The sequence below is a fragment of the Elaeis guineensis genome, chromosome 13, assembly GCF_000442705.2.
Source record: "Elaeis guineensis isolate ETL-2024a chromosome 13, EG11, whole genome shotgun sequence".
NCBI classification, from domain to species: Eukaryota; Viridiplantae; Streptophyta; class Magnoliopsida; order Arecales; family Arecaceae; genus Elaeis; species Elaeis guineensis.
In genome coordinates, this window is record NC_026005.2 from 74,608,208 (window position 1) to 74,615,682 (window position 7,475).

Sequence of the window (7,475 nt, forward strand, 5' to 3'; positions counted from 1 at the left end):
TCCTGCTCCACTTTCTGTGACGGATACCGCGCGATTCTTCCATCCTCTGACAAGTCGCGACAACGGACACCACTCCACTCCCCACGACAGACTCCACGTGGCACGCCCCGGTGATAGCCACGGGTCCACTCCACTACTCTTCACAACAAACTCCTCCTGACCATGAGCAGCCCACTGTCAGATGGTTACAAACATCGCTATCAGTCTGTTGCTCCCTCCGCCTATAAGAGGGGGACCCCAGATACGTTATTCTCTAGGCTCTATTTTCTATCCCAAAACTCTGCTAAAATTTTCGTTCGAGCACTCCATTCTTGTTGAGGCAGAGAACTGACTTGAGCGTCGGAGGGTCTTGCCGGAGCAACCCCACCTCCGGTTTAAACTTCCTTGTTAGGTCCCGACGGCGACCGCGACTCATTCGACTCCAGCTTCTCCGACGCAAGTGGATTTTTGCACCAATAATAGTCAAGTAACATTATCGGGCTAACTGTTGATCTCCTCTCATTTCACTAGTCCCATTCCTCATCGAGAAGCGTACAAGCAAATGATATGTTGAAACAATTGCTCGAAGCGCATTAGTTTAGGTCATCCCAATATAACATTATAGGTTGAAGGTGTAGCGAAAATTTAGTGCAGGGGCAAAATAGTAATTTTAAAACTTTTCAAAATAACTATTTTACAGTAAATTATTAATTAATCTCATTAATTAATACTAATTAACCCTACACTAGGATCTAAATATGATACAATAGCATGCATTTAAATTTGAAATTCAAATTTGAATCAGTAAACCTTTTACAGTACTGTGTTCAGAACACATCACCTTTTACGGGTAGTCGATCACCGCAATCTGATCACCGACGGGAGCTCTGATCATCACGTTGCAGCCACACAAATGTCTGGCCTCTGCGGATCATCCACAGGAAGCTCCCATCTGATCAGCTCCTCACGAATGCTAGTTCGTGATTTCACCCTTTTGATGGCAGATGTTGATCAAACTCCTTCGATCAATGTGTGCCGGCTCCTCGGATGCTCTGGATCATTTGCACGATTGCTTGAGAGGTTGATGGATCTCTCCCTAAAATTTGGTGGACTCACGACACTCGTGGCACACCAATCTCACTTCTCAAACCCTAGGTAGAAACCCTAGGGTACACACTAGAAACCCTGCGCTCAATTTTCTTTCTTTTTTTTCTTTTTCTCTCGGAAGGTTTTGGACCTTCACCTTACGCACAAACTTTTCTCACACCCCAAAGTTTCTCTCCTAAAATTTCTACATGCATCCCACCTTTCTTCTCTTTTTAAAACAACATCGAACGTGTCTTATCCGCGTGAGAGGATAAAGATAAGTGGTTGCACATTTGAATTCAAATCAAATTTGAATTCAAATGCAAAACCAACTCATCCCTATCCACTTGTGCATGAGAAGAGAAGGGGCATGAGTTGATTTGTGCATGGAGAGTTTACATGAGAAATATTTTCTCATGTAAAATATGGGGCGCACAAGATAAGATCATGGCGCATGGATTAGTTGGTTGCTCATTCAAATTCAAACTTTCTTTTGAATTTGAATGGCCAACCAACTTATTTTTATCTAGATATTTGGCACACAAGGATGGGCGTGGGATGGCTTCTGCGTAGAGAAAATTTATGAGAAGTTGCTTCTCATGAATTTAAATATGCACAGAAGAAGTGAGGTGGCGCAGGGAGAAAAGTCAAGGTGGTTTGAACCTAATTGAGCCAACCTAATCTAAATAGATTAAGCACTATTAGAATAAATTAAATTTAACTTAATTAGGCTTAATTAAGCTCAATAAAATCTTAATCAAATCAGAAATTAACTAAACCTAACCCCTGATCAAATCAGGGACTAAACCACCTTAGCGATTAGGTCAACATTTAACCTAATCGGGTCAATCCAAACTGAATCTAATTCAATTGGACTTGATCCAAAAATAATTACTCAATCAAATTGAGTTAATTAGTGATCAAATCACTAATTAAATCTCTCATAAATATTGAGTCCAAATCCGATGGGCAATCAGGCATCAGAGACCATCGATATGAAACCCTGATCAAAGAGTTCAAATTTCAAATTCAAAATTTAAAATTCAAAATTTTGACCTCGGTACCCAAAATATATGAAACTCATGATCAGAGAATCCTAATTCTCAATCATAGAGTCTCAGACACATAAGACTCATAATCAGCCATCTGATCAGAAAGAACCACTAATGTGTGTGACCCCGCAGGTTCGAACCTAAGCCGGTAGCACAGGAACCAATTCCTGTACTAATCGAAGTGACCATCTAGCAATGGTATCCGACGATCGGATAGGTCGAATAATCACAATCGCAACATTCAGAACCTACGTGAATATGGTTACCGTATAATTCATCTCTTTTGACCCCTGTGTTTAGGACGACTCAGGGTTAAACTGTCAATCCTGATGATATCATCCGAATCGTTCTAAACTCAATTAGTCCTGTGACTCCTCACTAGGACTACCCTGACCAAGGTTTTGCTAAATTGAAACACGACTGTACACAGCTCCTAAACTGGAGTGGTCAATCCCATCTTGACACACGCACCGACAAGTCAAGTACTTGACTACACCCAGCAGCCTTCCGTCATTGAATTAGAAATTCAGATAGTCCAGTGCCTAAGTGCAGTGAGTTGCTTGCAAGTCACCATGACGGTCTCAGGTCGGAGGGATATTTATACCCATATTCCATCGGAGCAAATCTTGACAGCAGAAATAGCTCCGGAGTTGGTCACGTTCAGTGCAGATGTACTATTATATCTCACCTGTATGCCATACCAGTGTCTCCACACTCTTTGGTTATGAGGACAACCAACCCATATGGCACACAACGACCTATGCTCGATAAACGTTGTCGTCTTTGGTAACAACGTATCATTTGATCGCGAACATGTTTAAGGACTAAGCGACAAATCCTCCTTTGTCGAGTCTAAATAGTCCTAAGGACTTCACCATAACACAGGAGTTCATTAGAAGATGAAACATTTATGATGAAAAAATATCAAAATAATTTTTATTTATTTATAATTCATGTACTAATACAAAAGGAGCACAACCGTCAACAGACTGACGATTGGCTTTGGGACACTATTCCCAACAATCTCCCACTTGGCCTAAAGCCTATCGATGCAGTATCTAATACCCATCTTCGACTTGTAGTCGTTGAACTCCTTCACCGTAATGGCTTTAGTGAATGGGTCAGTCAGGTTCTCCTTCCCGTCGATCTTCTGAAGGTCGACGTTACCTCGATCCACGATCTCCTGGATGAGATGGTAGCGGCGCAGAATATGCTTCGTCTGCTGGTGTGCCTTTGGTTTCTTCGCCTGAGCAATGGCTCCAGAGCTGTCGTAATAGAGCAAAACTGGACCAATAAGGGAGGGTGCTACTCCGAGCTCGGTGATGAATTTTCTCAGCCACACCGCCTCTTTGGCAGCATCTGATGCAGCAATATACTCCGCCTCGCATACTGAATCAGCCACAGTGTGCTGCTTGGAACTCTTCCAGCAGATAACCCTACCATTAAGGGTAAAAATAAATCCTGACACACTCTTGCTATCATCGCGATCAGACTGGAAACTAGAGTCTGTAAACCCTATAAGTCTCAAGTTCGATTCACCATATATAAGCCACTGGTCTTTAGTATTTCTTAAATACTTCAGGATGGTTTTAACAACCTTCCAATGATTCTCTCCTGGATCAGATTGGTATCTACTCACTACCCCTAGTGAGTATGCCACATCTGGTCGTGTACATGTCATGGCGTACATGATAGATCCCACTGCCGAAGCATATGGAATTCTACCCATATGCTCTCTCTCTTGAGGTGTTGTCGGACAATCCCTCTTCGAGAGAGAAATTCCATGGCCTATCGGTAGATAGCCTTTTTTGAAATTTTCCATGCTGAACCTTTTTAGTATAGTATCAATGTACGTGGACTGGGATAAGCCAAGCAACTTTTTGGATCTATCCCTATAGATCCTCATCCCTGGGATGTAGGAAGCTTCTCCCAGATCCTTCATGGAGAACTGTGACGATAGCCAAATCTTTATTCCCTATAATGCAGGGACATCATTCTCGATTAAGAGAATGTCATCCACATACAATACAAGAAATACTACTACTGGACCATTAGCCTACTTACAAATGCAGGACTCTTCTCCGTTCTTAACGAAGCCATACGTTTTGATCGTCCTATCAAAACGTATGTTCCAACTCCGAGATGCCTGCTTAAGTCCATAAATGGACCTCTGTAGCTTGCACACCTTAGACTCATCTGTGGATGTGAACCCTTCAGGTTGTATCATATACACCTCTTCGTCCAGCTTTCCATTTAGAAAAGCTGTCTTCACATCCATCTGCCAGATTTTATAGTCCAGATGGGCAGCTATCGCAAGCATAATCCGAATGGATTTGAGTATTGCCACAGGAGAAAACATCTCGTCATAGTCTATACCATAACGTTGACGATATCCCTTGACAACCAGACGGGCTTTATAGGTCTCCACCTTTCCGTCTGCGCCCCTCTTCCTTTTGAAGACCCACTTACACCCTATGGGTTTTACTCCTTCGGGTGGGTCAACCAATGTCCACACATCGTTGACCTTCATGGACTCCATTTCGGATTTCATGGCCTCTAGCCATTTCTCAGAGTCAGGTCTCTACATTGCATCCATGTAGGTGATCGGATCCTCATCATTTTCATCAAGTTCGACAGGATCACCATCCTAGACCAAGAAACCATAGTATCTATCCGGTTGATGTGGTACTCTACCAGACCGCCTTAAGGGTGCATAATCAATGGGCTCCGGATCTGATCTAATCAAATCCGGTTCAAGTTTAGTAACATATATCGGTTTTTCCACCTGTCGAACTTTATCAAGTTCGACCTTAGAGGCAACAGTTTTTTCACTAAGGAACTCCTTTTCTAAAAAAATTACCTTAAGGCTGACAAACACCTTTTGCTCATCAGCAAGGTAGAAATAATACCCTTTGGTCTCTTTTGGGTACCCTATAAAATTACACTTGTCAGACCTAGGTCCAAGCTTGTCTGTAATTAAACGTTTAACATAAGTCGGACACCCCCAAACCCTAAGGTGCGAGAGTACTGGCTTACGTCCTATCCATATCTCATATGGCGTTTTGGCTACAGACTTACTCGGAACTCTATTTAGAAGGTAACAAGTCGATTCGAGCGTATATCCCCAGAGGAAGATCGACAGACCAGCAAACCCCATCATGGATCGAACCATGTCTAATAGGATCCGATTTCTCCTTTCAGACACACCATTATGCTGTGGTGTTCTAGGAGGAGTCCACTGAGAGAGAATCCCATTCTCCCTCAGATACGTCAGAAACTCATTGAAAAAGTATTCACCTCCTCGATCAGATCGAAGAGTTTTAATACACTTCCCAGTTTGTTTTTCTACCTCATTTCGGAATAGTTTGAACATTTCAAATGATTCCGACTTATGCTTCATTAAATAGACATACCCATACCTAGATAGATCATCTGTGAAGGTTATGAAGTAGAAAAATCTACCTCTTGCATTTGAGCTCATGGGTCCACATACATCAGAATGTACCAGACCTAAGAGTTCACTGGCTCGCTCACCTTTTTCAGTAAAAGGTGACTTGGTCATCTTCCCAAGAAGACAGGACTCACAGGTTGGAAGTGATTCACAATCACTAACTTCAAGAATTTCTTCTTGAGCCAACCTGTTTATCCTGTTCTTATTGATATGACCTAGCCTACAGTGCCAAAGGTAGACTTCTGACACATTATCTATTCTAGAGCGTTTACCGAAGTTTTGAACCACATTAACAGGCTGTGATAGTAAGTAAATTCTATTATTTAATTATCCAACAAATATTGTAACACCATTCAAAATGATATTGCAAATATTTTTTTTTATTAAAAAATCATAACCGTACATGGCCAAAAGGCCTACAGAAATAATATTTAATAAAAAACTTGGACAATAGTGACATTCACTCAGAATTACATTATGAGAATTGATTACAAGACTCATGATTCCTAAAGCTAGAACTGAAACTTTGCTTCCATCTCCAACATTCAGGAACCTCTCGCCTTCATCAAATCTCCTACTGACCTGCAGACCCTGCATCGAATTACAAATATGATAAGGGCTTCCGGTATCCAATACCCAGGCAGTAGTATCACAAATCGAAAAGTTGCAAGGAGTTATCATATAATTATCTTGCTTCTTCTTTGGCCTGTTCGGGTCCAGGGAGGCAATGTATTGAGGACAGTTCCTCTTCTAATGCCCGTGCTTCTTGCAAAAGAAGCACTCCGCCTGGCTCTGATCGTGCTTGCGCTTCTTGATCTGACCATGTGCTACTGTCCCAGCATGAGATTGCACCTTCTTATTTTTTTTCTTCTTGTTCTTCTTCCCCTTCCCAAAGGGTTGACGACGAGAAGAAGACCCTCCCACTACATTCACCGACTCCTTATGGAGTTGGTGATCCTTCTCAAAGTTCTGCAGCAACCCCAACAATCCATGGTAGTTTACTGCAGGCTTTGTCATTCGAAAATGAGTAAGAAATGGGAGGAAGGACTTGGGCAAGGAATTAAAGATCGCATCCTTAGCGAGCTGCTCGTGCAGAGGAAAGCCCAATTTGCTTAGGCGCTCAATCATCTCGATCATGTACAGTACATGATCAGTGACTGAGGCCCCATCCCTCATCCGAGCATTGAAAATGGCACAACTAGTTTTGTGCCTTTTAACATCGTCAGGCGTGCCAAAGGAGTCATTCAACATTTGAAGCATCTCCTGTGGCTGGGCGTTCTCAAACCTTCGGCTGAACTCGTCATTCATTACTGCCAGCATAATACATCGAACGGTGGTGCGGTCATTGAGCCACTTCAAGTAAGTATCTCAGATCGCCTTACTAGCGTTCGGAGCTGGCTCCTCAGGTGCTGGATCCGTTACTACATAAAGGATCCGCTCATGCTCAAGGACGATTTTCAATTTTCGATACCAGCTATCAAAATTGAGTCCCATAAGCTTGTCATTATCTAATAATGATCGGAGCGACAGGGTAGTGGCCATAGCTGCTTAAAGAAAAACGAGACCTCTATTAGTACATAAATTAATACTAAAGACTTGGACTTTAGTCTAAAATTTTTTCTAATATTTTTACGAACTGGTAGTCTCATCCTCTAATTCGAGGAATTACTTTAATTTCTTAATGGGTACTAGAATCCACACAGACTACACACGAGCCCAACTTTGGTTGGTCAACCCATGTGCATCTATGGATAGGTTCTTAACCAGTTGTTTCTCTAAATAACTTCTAGTAATTGATTTTGCCCCAGAACCTAATCAGTAGGCTTTGGCCTCCTCTGAAAAGATCTGGTTAGGTCCAACCATTAACATGACTTAATTTAGTGAATCGGACCAATAAATGATCAGGC